Below are 13,116 nucleotides of genomic sequence, written 5' to 3' on the forward strand. Positions count from 1 at the left end.
ACTGAAGAGGCTTGTTAGCTAAGGCCATCCTTTCGGTTTTGCTTTGATCCTTTAAGTGTGGATTTCATAGTTTGAGAACTCAACCTTATTTCCAGGTTCTTGATGGAGGCCTCTCTGTAGCAGCCGAATAGAAACCAGAAACTCTAACATTATCTGTCATTGTCAGAAACAGGGGGCCAAGGCCTTGGAGGGGAGGCAAGGTGAAGGGAATGGGGAGAAGTTTAAAGATTGATTCCCTCTTCTACCTCCATTCCAGTGCAAATTCCAAAAGCAGCAGGCTTTTAAAAAAATTTTTTTTATTTATTTACTTATTTATTTTTGGCTGTGTTTGGTCTTTGTTGCTGCGCGCGGGCTTTCTCTAGTTGCAGCAAGGCTGCTCATCGTTGTGGTGCACAGGCTTCTCATTGCGGTGGCTTCTCTCATTGCAGAGCACAGGCTCTAGGCACATGGGCTCAGTAGTTGTGGCTCATGAGCTCAGTAGTTGTGGCACGCAGGCTCAGTAGTTGTGGCGCACGGGCTTCATTGCTCCGCGGCATGTGGGATCTTCCCAGACCAGGGCTTGAACCCGTGTCCCCTGCATTGGCAGGCGGATTCTTAACCACTGTGCCACCAGGGAAGCCCTGTATTTGTTTGATTTATTAATTTTATGAGAATTACTTAAGAACTTGGGAAGGTGTGTTATCAGAAAATTGATGTGTTTGAAAAACATAATCAAATTATTAAATGAACAAATGCAGTTTAAAATGATTAACCAAGTGGATCAGACATCAGTTTGTCAGATTTATAAATAGAATAAATGGATATACTTAATGTAAAAGCTGATGCACAAATTTTGATTTTGGAAGTAATATTAATTTTAAAAACCAAAGTAACTTCTTAATAAATGTTTCAGGGTGAAAAGTCTTAATGCATTTTTAAAATCCTTTCTTCTATTTTTTTAATGCTACCATAGAGAAAGTTCACAAGGAAATATACAAATCTATAAATGTGAATTTTGCTCAATAGTGAATTGCCGAGAAAGGAGCATTTGAGGCTGTGTGAGTAGGTGGCGAGTGTGCAGTTTGGGAAAGAAAGACAGAGGTTAATAAAAATGACAAAATATAAACTCGCCTTCTTTCCAGACTTGCTTCTCTGTTGTCTTCAACTTAATATCCTGCACCACCTTCAACTTTGTATTTTAAAAACTTAGCTCATTCTTCTTTATCCCTAGCTCTCTACTCTTGGCCTCAGCCAAGTGCTTCCCTGTAAAAATAACGTGTTTATCGCACCACAATAAGCCCAGATCAATGGGCTGGAAACCTCATAGCCGATTTTCACTCTTTTCTCTCCTCTCCCACTCTAAAGCCATCACCCAGTCCTGATGGGCCTTCCTCTGCAAGGTCCACTTTCCTTCCCATTTTCTCAGTCACCGCTGCAGTCTATGACCACGTGGCCTTACACCAGGATTACTGTACCAGCCTTGGGTCAGTATCCTCTGCTGCCGTTAGTTCTACGCAGCGCTGCCAGAAGAGTCATCAAACTTTGTTTTCACCTCTAATGTTTTATCTGCATGAGCTTTTACCAACTCCCCAATGTCTGTTGAATAAAATCTAAGCTCCCCTTGACATCTAAGGTCTTCTGTCAACTAGAAGTACTCCTCATCTTAGCATTCTCAGCTTTCATTATTTCTTGATGGAGCCCCTCTATTTTTGTCAGGCTAATTTGCTGGCTTTGCTCTCTACACGACAATGTGCGCATAAGCACATCTCTGCTTGGCCCATTGCCTCTGTGTGGAAGCCTGGGATCCCTCTCGTTTCTGATGCCTTGAACCTAGTTTCTTCCTCTCCTGAATCCTGTTAGGATTCATCTCTTTCTAGGCTTTATAATAGATCTCATTTAGCTGTATACAGTTCATAATCTCCTTGGTATCTGTATACATTTCAATAATTAATTTCCATGTGTTTACATAACTCTGTAACAATGTCGTGTTTTCCACATGTATTGTTTCCTTAAAAAAACTGTATAAATTCTTGAGGGAAGGAATTTTACCATCCTTGTCAATCACAAGGGTTGTAAAGAGATGAAATGAGATAGTTTATGTGGAAGTGCTTGTAAACTACCAAGTTTTATTCAAGTATAGTGTTGGAGTAGCACTGTGGGGTGGCTGAAAAAGACAAGGACTTGAACTTGGAAGTTGGAATTGGAAGAGTTGAGTTCATTCACTAGCTTCATCTTTTACCAGTTATGTTGTTTTAAGCAACATTTAATCTTTCCTGAGTTTCTAGTAACCTCACCAGTGAAATGACCATAAGATGCCTTACAGGGTAGAAGGGGTTTTGAAGCTCAAGTAAATTGATATCAGACTTTTTTACAGACTTTAAAGCACCATATAAATGTATGTTTTTCAGTAATGATGCGAGGTAAGCACGTGTACTAATAAATGTTGACATAATGACCAGTGCATGTTGACTTAGTGACTCAGAAAGATTACAAGATGAAGAGCACATACCATTATGGCATAAGCAGCATCACTTCATAGATGGCATATCATAGCAGATGCAAGTAGCTTTAATGATTCAAGCATACTGAACATCTCTGACTTACAAAAGAGGTAAATAGGACTCCAGATAAATATTAATGGAATCAAAGACCTCATACAAAAACAGTGTATTTTTTAGAGTAATTTACTGTGTTTATTAATTACGCAGGACTATTTGAAAGGCATGGCACTTGACCAAATTCTCGCAAGTTCTGGGCACTATATTTGAAATGCGTTCAATATTTGCTCATTCAACATTTTTTGTTTTAGCAAATATTAATTGTACCCCATCTGTATACCAAGCACTGCTTTAGGTCCTGGAGTTATATTAGTGAAGACAGTTCAAGTTCCTGTTCTCAGGGATCTTACATTCCAATGGAAGGGAGAGAACATGTAAATAAACTAATTATAGATTATAATAAAGGCTACAAAGAAAGTAGTAGTGAGGGGGCAGGGTGAGGGAGCACTATAGATGGCACATTCAGGAAAGACATCAAAAAGGAGGTGACATTTAAGCTGAGATTGGAGGATGAAGTAGAGAGCCACAGAAAGAGCCCAGGAAAGAGCCTGCCAGACTGAGAGAAGAGTGAGTGCAAAGGCCCTGAGGCAGGAAAGGGCTGGCTGTGTTAAGAGGCCTATGTGGCTGGAGCCTAGTGATTAAGAAATCTGGAGCCAGATCATGCAAAGCCCAGTGGGTCTTGGTGAGGAATTTGGATCTTATCCTACATGCAACAGAAAGCCACTAATGGAGGTTACATATCATTGAAATTATGATTATACTATTTTTTAAAAAATCATAGTTTTATAAATACCTTGGGCCATTTCACAAAGCTTAGCATGATCTGCTTCAAAATGTACATTTAAAAGAAAAAGTACTAGGCATTTTAAAATTTGGGCCTCCTCCATATGGGTGGGTGCACTGGGTAGGAGCTGTCATAGGTTCTGCCTGCTGTTACCCTTACCTGTCTTGTGAAATTCGGATTCTTCACATTCCAGATGCAAGCTATCTCATCAGCAGAGAGGTCACCTTCAGGGATCCTTTATTAGATTCTTAAAGCTATGCAGTCATAACAAAGGAGAATGCTGATACTCTAATATGACATATATCCCTAAACTATGTTAGGAAGAAAAAGCCTTGTGCAACACAAAGGTGTGCTGTCATTCTTTGTACATGCATAAAGTATCTCTGGGATACATAAGACACTGATAACATTGGTCACACCAATGGTGAAGAGACCTGGGTAGCTGGGGAATACGGTGGGAGAGAATTCTTACTGTATACCTTTTTATATTTTTTAACGTTTTAAATAATGTAAACATATTACCTTTTCCAAAAAAATTTTTTATAGTATAGTCGAAGGATAGTTGAGTCACAATATTCTGTTAGTTTCTCAAAAAAAGATCCTTATCTTAAGAAAAAACGGGCAATGTCTCAAAATTGATGAGAAGGAATTTGCATTGCTGAGTAAGCCTAAAGTTATTCTATATAATTAAGAGGAAGTTTAAAATCTAGACCTATGCTCTTCAATACCGTAGTTGTGAGCCATGTGTCTATTTAACTGTAAATTAATTTAAACAAAGTTAAATTTAAAATTCAGTCCCTTGGTCACACTAGCCACATTCCAAGGGCTTAATAGCCATTAGCTGCATGTGACTAATGGCTACCATGCTGTATAGCACAGATACATCGATGGAACATTTCCATATCATGGAAAGTTCTTTCAGATAGCCTGCTATATAGACTTATGCAAAATACCACCAGGGTTCTGATCTAGCTCTCAAGACTTAGCTGATTAACACATAGAGACTCAGAAGTACAGTAACTTAAATATATTCCAGTGCTAATTCCCCCAAGATGACTCACTGGACTGGTATTTTGAGGTATAATCAAAACTCCCACCGCTAGATTTCTAAGGCAGGCAAGGATATAATTTTGTCACTACAAACAAATCAGTTTGCACTAGTATAAACACTGGCAGTTGATGGCCTGAGAGTTAAGAATTATTTTTCTAAATGTAAACTTAGATTAAGTAAAACTAACATACTTGATATTTACTGAATTTGATATTTTGCACTGATTCAATAAATGAGTCAACAGTACCAACATGATAAGGGTGAGTAACGAGACTCAATTATATTCAACTTCTATAGTACAATTCGTCAACTCTTCTCATTTTTGCTGTCATTTACGACCACAGCTTTTCACAAATTAACACATTTTATTTATTTTTTTTAACACAATGTAACTGACCATAGTCATCATTTTCCTTCTGATACTCAAATCGACAGAAGTTAGCCAATGAGTGTCCCTTTAAACTGGCTTCTGTGTTCTTCCACCCAGCACCATTATTTTTTAAAGCTTTCTTGCTTTCTGGACCGATAAAATGTTTTAAGACTCACCTGTACCTTCCCAGACCCAGACATGAATCAGTCATTCTTCTTAGGCATGTTGTTTTCTTTAAGTGAAAGATAGCATCAGACCCCAACTTTTAGAAACTAGGATTGCATAGCGTCAGCCTCGTGATGATGGAGTAATATTGTTCCTTGGCCATTTCATTGAACAGAGCTAGAAAGGATGTATTTGATTAAATGATGTTAGTTTATATTAATATTTCCAAATTAGTCCTCACATTACAGTATGCCTACCCCAATTTTTTATTCTTCATCCAAATTATATTTCCTTTTTTTTATAATTCAATGAAACATTCAATTATCACTCTCAATAAAAATGTTGGATTCTTAACAAAGTTACCACAATCACTCATTTCTTTGATGATAAAAGCATAATACAGTAATATTTAGAAATAGTAGTACTAACAGTGAAACTACTACATAACATTCAAATTTTTCTTTGCTTTTCTCTTGGAATGCATCTCACTAAGGATGTCCAGACCAACTATTTTGCCACTCAGTAAGTCTTCATTTTGCATGCTTATATTATACTTACAAGTATAGGCTCTAGTCCTTTTGGCTTGGTCCATCTGAGGGCATCAGTAGGCAGACAACTGACACTTGAGTTCTTGGATGAAGTGGCTTTCAGCTCACTTTTTCCTCTCGAGAAACTAGGATTTTGTTTTTCAAACGCAAATTATCTCATCAATAGTTAATGGCAGATAGGCTAGTTTCACCTTACATATAGATTTTTATATGGAAAGAAATGGACAATGTTCCAAAATTATTAGTGAAAAGGAAATGATATCACTGGGTAAACCTGAAGTAATTCTAACCAATTAAAAGTAGGCTTAAAATCCAAACTATACAGCTATAGTTTTGCAAGTCAGAGACATACTGGACAGGTACCTACACACATAATTTTGTCACTACAATCATTCAACATACTCCTGTGAGGACGGAGGCAGTTATCCATCATTTAGCATAAACAGATTTTCTTGCTTAACCTTTGAATGAGCTCAAAGGAAGATTTCTAAAAGGAAGTTAATCATACCTGGTTGGTTTCCTAGAAGAAAAAACAAAATAAACCAATGAACCACAGTTACAGAGCTGCCTAATCATTAGTGATACGGAACCGGAACTGATTTTCTACATTTAATCTGGCGGGTAGGTCACTACTGACTCACGAGAGCAGCTGCAGTGCTCTGTCAGGGCCTAACCCAGAGGAGGTGGTACCATCACTAAATGCATTACTAGTGGGCTAGAGGGTAGCTCTGTGCTGACCTTCCCTAGGCCTCTCTTTGCTCCTCCCTTGAGCAGTGTATTGTATAAAGGAGCTTGGTAAATGGTGGCTGTTATTAAATTAGAGAAACTCAGCCTGATTGCTTCTGTCATGCCCCCGGGCCCAAATGCCCAAAGCTAAGTTCAATGCACCTGCTTGTGTACCCAGAATACTCTGTGCTCACTTACTACTATACCACTTACTGTGCAGCATTGTGATTGGTGGCAATCATGTCTGTCACCCCACTTAACTATATTTCCTTCATGTAATATTTTACCATTACAGAGGTATCCAGAAAATTTACCTTTCCAGTTGGGAGTTGCTATATTTCCTCTTTATTCATATCAAATACGCTTCTTAATGTTAGACTTAAATACCTCATGAAACCCTGATTTATCTTACATAATAAAGTGTATTGTAAGTTTTATTAGATATATCCTAGAGAGCAATAGCTTGAAAATTATTTACAAATCTCTAGGAAGTCCAATAGTCAAGTTTTCTAGAGAACTTTGCAATCCATTCACTAAGATTAAATAAACATCCACACCAGAGGTGGATTAAATGGTGTTAATGTCATTATACATTCTTTAAGGTAGAGATCCTCTTGTCCATTTCTGTATCTGCAGTGTTTCAAGGTACTTAATATAACACTCAGTAAATATATATTGAATGAGTTAAGTATACATGTAAATATATATACCTCTTTTTAATCACCAATCCAGAATAGGTGTCCTTTAGTCACGTACCAGAGACCTCAGTTGGAAAGTGACTTCAATCTACCTTTTTTTAAAAAGCCCACTGACGTCTGAAGTATGTTGCCTAAAGGCTACACGGCCATCATTTTCTATAGATTTAGTAAGCTGTATGTCAAATGCAGCTCTCAACAGAAGAACTTTTTCTGGATTATAACTAGCCATTACTAAAAGTTGACAACAGAAAAGCACCCACATGAAAATTGTTCCTGCATTTTTTTTTGTAAAATCACTAAGACAGTTGCCCAATTTTCTAGAAAGTAAGCTCCACAAGGGTAGAGACTTCACTGGTTTTAATATTTTATATGCAGGCCCTTAAACAAGCATATACTGTAGGCCTAAATGAATATTTGATTTGTAGTGAACAAATGAATGAATTCTATAATTCAGTATCCTTCATATAAAGAGTTACATAATAATTCCTTTTTAAGATTTATTACAGGAAAAAAGTTTGTCTTCCTGAAAAAAAACTTGTGTGCTTCTTTTCATTAGACAGTAAGAACTTGTTTCCTTTGAATTCACTTCCAGGAAGAGCAAAGTGGGACCATTCTAAGAATACCTTAATTGGTCTCTGTCTCTCCTCTTTCGAACGAATACTTTTACACTGCCACCAGAATTACCTTCTGATAAAACACAGGGTCACAAGATTAGATCCCATGCCCCAATCTATTTTTTCCAGTATTAAAGCCCTAATCTATTTCTCCTTGCACTTGCCCCGCTCTTTCACACTCTCACTTACCTTTACCCCTGTTTGTCTGTCATGTTTCAGCCATACGATTTTCTCATACCCTCAACACATCTTGTTTATTCCCACCTCCATGACATTCCTGATGTTATTTCCTCCACCTTCCAATGCCCTTTCCTCTCATTATTCCAAGTATTAGCCCCCTTAATTCCCAGATCAAAGATCTCATCCTTTGATCTTGCCCTGCCTGTGATTGAATCATGGTTATTTGACTTCTTTAAGCCTTGGTTTCCTCACCGGCAGTACTGTAGTTTCCTATCTTATAGGGTTGTTTTAAGTACTCAATAAATATTAGCTCTTAGTATTAATAAAATTTCTTCTATTTACCTGAAATATCTTTTTGTTATTCCTTATACCTTAACTTATGTACTTAGATTATTTGTGCCTTAGGAACCATGGTCCTAGAGTAGAATACATTTCAAAGTTCTCATGTTGACCCCCTCCCCACATAATCCATACCCGAGATAGAAATTGAAGTTAGTTTTGTTATTGCTGTTGTTATTCATCTAATATTTGACACTGTCTTAATGTAGCCATTGCAATTTTCTATCCTCCAGAGCTAAAGCTTAGGACAGTGACAGTTATATCTTCTGTATGTCTGTTTGTGTATGACTCTATGTAATATTTCTGCCATGAATTTGAATTTAGTATCTGCTAAATTGATGTGTGGTTATATTCACAGAAATAGGAGCTGCTCAGTAAATGGTAGCACTGTGCATTACATAGTAACTTATGTTTACATATATCTTATTCAGGTCTCACAATAATCCTGTTAGGTAGGTGGTAATATACCTATTGTAGCAGTATCCCTCTTATCATTATGACATACACACTGATTTAACACAGATGGCTATGTCATTAGACAAGCATCTTGTAAGAAACCTAAGTGTGCTGAGATTTCTTTGAGTTTCTTATTCTCTTCCACAGCAAAGCCATTAATTATCTTTTGCTCCCAAGATTGTTTCTCTGTTTATGAGTCTATGTTTATGACTCTAAGTGGGTCTGTGTTTCAAGATCTATGTCTTCTTACTTGGCAGCCATTTTCTCAGAACTAAGGTTACATCATCTGACACACAATGTCAGAACCAATTTCAAACTCTCTTATGAATCCCTTTCCTTGTTCTTTTGGTAGGAGGAAAATATGTAACGTGTATGGAAGAAAACATAAAATTTGAATGGGACTCATAGGAAATCTTTCTGACCATGAGCACGACAATTTACAAATTTGAGTAGGTGTTGTTTTCCTCACCAACCATTAAACCAATGAAGCAGATAGCTAATATTCTTAAACATTGTATAATTTGGGTCTTATCATGGACATTAATATTTTTCTATTTCAAGGATCTACAGAAAGTATATCCCTTCAGTTGGGCGGAGGCTATAATATTCCCTTATTATTCAGCTCAAGTATATCTCAGGGTTACCTAAGATCTTATAAGACCAGTCAACTTTAGGTTGTCGTACATTACATGGAATGTTATAAATTATTCTGGATATATTTTGAATATACACTGGATATAGCCTGAAAATTATTTATAAATCCCTAGTGAGCTTCAAGTGAACAAGTTCTCTGGAGAACTTTACATTTTATTTGCTAAGATAAAAACAGGTTAATTGAATGATGTTGATGTCATTAGACATTCTTAGGCACCCACAGAGATGCTGCACATATCAAGACATTATTCTGTCCCACAGCTTGCAATCTAAAATTAGAAATACACAGGCAAACCAGATAAACATAGCACATTCTTTTAAGACCAAAAAGAAATGATGGGAGGGAAAAATGAGAGTGGTGAATCAAGTCCAAGGGAATTCACACATATTCTATCTTCTGCCTTTTACTTGTAGCCTTAATTAGCTCTATCAGAGGTGATCACACTGTTAAAGTCAGACAGCTAGGCTGTCTGATAGCCTCTGAAGGGTGACAGAACACTAATGGGATTGCCATGGTATAGTGTCCTCAGCTTTGGAGGTCCAGAAACTCCTTTTATCCGGCAGCCCTGTTTGTCCCTGCTTGCCTGACTCTGGGTACTAAAGTCTACCTCCAAGCCCAGCACTGGGAATGAGTGCCAAGCCAATATGTTAGGAAATACCCCCTCCGGTAGCTGGTGGAGTTCGGAAGTAGTGCACTGCAGCAGTCCACGTGGTCTGGACTTGAACACAGCCCTAGCTGCCCTTGTGAACTTCAGGTTGAGATCTCCCTATTGACCCCTATTCTGTGTGGTCAGGCTACAAGCCTGGCTGGCCCTCTCCCTAAAGTTAGGTTAAAAAAGAAAAAAGCACCTCCAGTGTGCCAGGTTTCATGCTCCGTGATAGGAATACAGACAAATAGGACCTAGGCTCTCTTTTGGAGCTTACAGCTTATTTGGGGAGACAGCTCAATAACAGACTACTTCAGTATAATGTGGTAAATGTAGTGGCAGAGGGGTGGTGTGGGTAAAGGCCAGAGGAAGGGTACCCAGCCCGATCTTGTGGTCAGGGAAGGTGACAGGAGACAAGGGATAGTCTGAGAGCAGGACAGAACCAGGAGAGTTGCAGCCCAGAAGCTAAGAGAGTGTGTTAAAAATAAAGAGACAGAGAGAGAGAGAAGGAAGAGGGAAACAGATTCTTCAGATATTGAACAAGATGGACTTGAAGAAAGTCCATTGGATTTGACAAATAGAAGAGGGATCATTGATGCCTGTTGACAGGACAGTTATTGGGGAGGTGGAGGTATGAGATGTCAGTGTCGTGTTCATGTTGAGGAATTAAGGGGAGGCGAGAAGTGGAAAATAAAATCTTGGCTGTGAAAAGAGTAAAATAGAGAGGAATATATCATTAAGGGAGTTTGTCTTGACTTCTGATCAGAAAAACAGGTTTCTAATCAGAGAGAAAGGAGCTGGTGGAAGAGAAAGAGAAAGAGGTGAATGATGGATCAAGGGAACACGTTCTTGATTCCAGTTCCAGATCCCATTCCTGTTTCCTCCTGAGATGGGCTCCGACTCCCACTTCTGATTCTACCAGCTCCCTCCCCCCAGGGGTGGACTTTGCTTCTAGTCTCTCTTGTTCAGACTCAGCTGTACCTCCCTGAAATGTGAGAGTGACACCCACTGAATGTCAAGAACCGCAGCTGCATAGAAATCCTGACCAACTTGCTTCCCACAGTATTTATTAATCTACAAAGAGCTGATATACCTTTTCAGTGACTAGAATACTTTCGTCTGCCATCTAGAGCATCCTTCCCTGTGTCAGGGTGCCGTGGTGGTTCAACTATTAACTGAACTTATCAATTGGGAGGTTGCTTGTTCAAACTGGATTATCATAAAGAGATATCTTTTGAGAGTGATTTAATCCAGCCTCTGGTGAAACCTGAGAGTAAGGTCTTTCTAGTGGCTGGAGTACCCAAATCCACCTTAGAGGGTGCTTGCCAAACTCCTGCTCTCTGACAAAATTTTCTAGACTCCAAGCAGACCATCTTTTCCCCAACTTTGTTATTTACAATGATGTTTTAGTGAGGTTCACCAGAAACCGCACCCTCATCTTTCTCTACCAGAGGTATATATAATCTTAGTAATTATGTATGGTTTTTGGTAGTTTTAGCTCTTGGTATAATTTCCAAGTTATTGGAGGTGACCCCCTTTCACATTTCTTTTAATGAGTGCACCTCTTCTTTTATTCATCCCTTTTTGTTTTTTCATAGTCTCTGTTCAGCAATTTAATGAAAACACTAAAATGAAGTCAGGTTTTCTTTTAAAGTCCAATAATGGAATTTCCATCCTCTTTTTCTTTTTAAGGAAACAAATTTAGAATCTAATAGAAAATCGTCTCAGCCAGATTAAACACTGGGATTGGATGTTTATTGTACTCGCTGTAATGCTTATATGATTACCAGAGAGCTCATCAGCAGCCTCTTGAGGACAGCAGTTTGTGTCTGTCATGTACTTTCCCTACATACGGATACACTTGGTAGGTACTCAATAAACATATGAATGGATTGATTTTAACCACAGAGTTCTAACAGATTGAATGGTGATTTGTCATCTAGTAATAGGTGTGTCTTCCTAATGCACAGCCCTCAGTCTTGCTTTTTTGCCTAATAAAGCACACAAGGCAACATGTTTTCCAAAATATTATCCTCTTCCTACCAAGACAGGGACCAAATAGCACTTATGTGGGATTCTGCAGGTTTAAGTTTGAATTACATGAGAATAAAGTACCCAGTCCACACCTGGCAATATATTTGACATGCATTAAAGTTTATTGAGTAAAAGAATGAATTGGGCAATCATTTAACTTGAGACCATTCCCTTAACAGTAAAATAAAATTATTACTACTTGCTCCACCTCCCACACAAGATTGCTGTAGGGAACAAATGATAGGATGTTTATGCAAGTGCTTTAAAAACTGTAACGTACATTACTACGTTAAAGTGGGATTTGTATGCTGACTTAATGTCATTCCTATTAACTGGTATTTTTACTATTGATTCATTACAGCTACCATTCCCATTAAAGACCCCAACTAACCACAAAATTGTTTTAAACATTTTTAATACCGCATTTAGACTATTGCTAATTTTGCCTGGTTGCAGGTCTGTGGTGCCAAGTATGTCTGTGACAGACTCATACTTTAAAGAAAAACATTTATTTTTCTGGAGTCCTGTTTTCTACCTCAAAGAAATTTCTGGCAGAAAGAGCACGAATCAGATTCCAACCTATTACCTTAAGTGAACAGCGATCACGATACTTTAAAAAGGGAAGCGGACAAAGACCCCAAGATAGTTTCCCCCAATTAAAATCACTTTGACCAACGACAGCACCCAGTGGGGAGACCGGGGAGAGTCTAGGGCTCGGAACCCAGAGGACCGGTAGTACGAGGGCCCCTCCTCCCCCCCTTCCTCTATTGGAAGCACCGCGGGGCGGCGACCAGGGTCCAGAGACAGGACGGTTGGGGGTCCCCGAGCGGGCGGCCAGGATCCGCGGCCAGTTGGGGTCAGCGAGCGCCGCGGCCGTTGGGGACTCCAGCTCCCAGCAGGCACCGCTTCTGCGGCCGAGGCGCGTGGCGGCGCTGCCCGCTGGGACTCGTAGTGCGGTCCGGTAGGAGAACTGGGGAGTCAGTCCTGGCTCCTTTCACCCACGTTTCGGAAACTGGGCCTGGAAGGGATCATGCCGGTCCACTCGTGCCCAGCGTCCCTCAGGGGCGGGTGCGAATGGAGCAGGCCTGGCTGCCGCGCGGAGGCCCGGGTGGCCGTGCACGTGGGGGGTGGTTAGAGAGGAGAAACCCGAAAGCCCCGCGCGCCGCCCACCGCCTAGGTGACGGTTTAACGCTTCTCCCGGGTGGAGGTGGGGCGGGATGTGTGGGAGGAGGGGCCCTCCCACCCGACTCCTCGGAGACCAGCCTGCGAGCCGGCCCTCCCTTCCCCCACGGGCCCTACACTGCGTGGGCCCC

This window comes from Neophocaena asiaeorientalis, unplaced genomic scaffold (genome assembly GCF_003031525.2).
Source record: "Neophocaena asiaeorientalis asiaeorientalis breed wild unplaced genomic scaffold, Neophocaena_asiaeorientalis_V1.1 scaffold29, whole genome shotgun sequence".
NCBI lineage: Eukaryota > Metazoa > Chordata > Mammalia > Artiodactyla > Phocoenidae > Neophocaena > Neophocaena asiaeorientalis.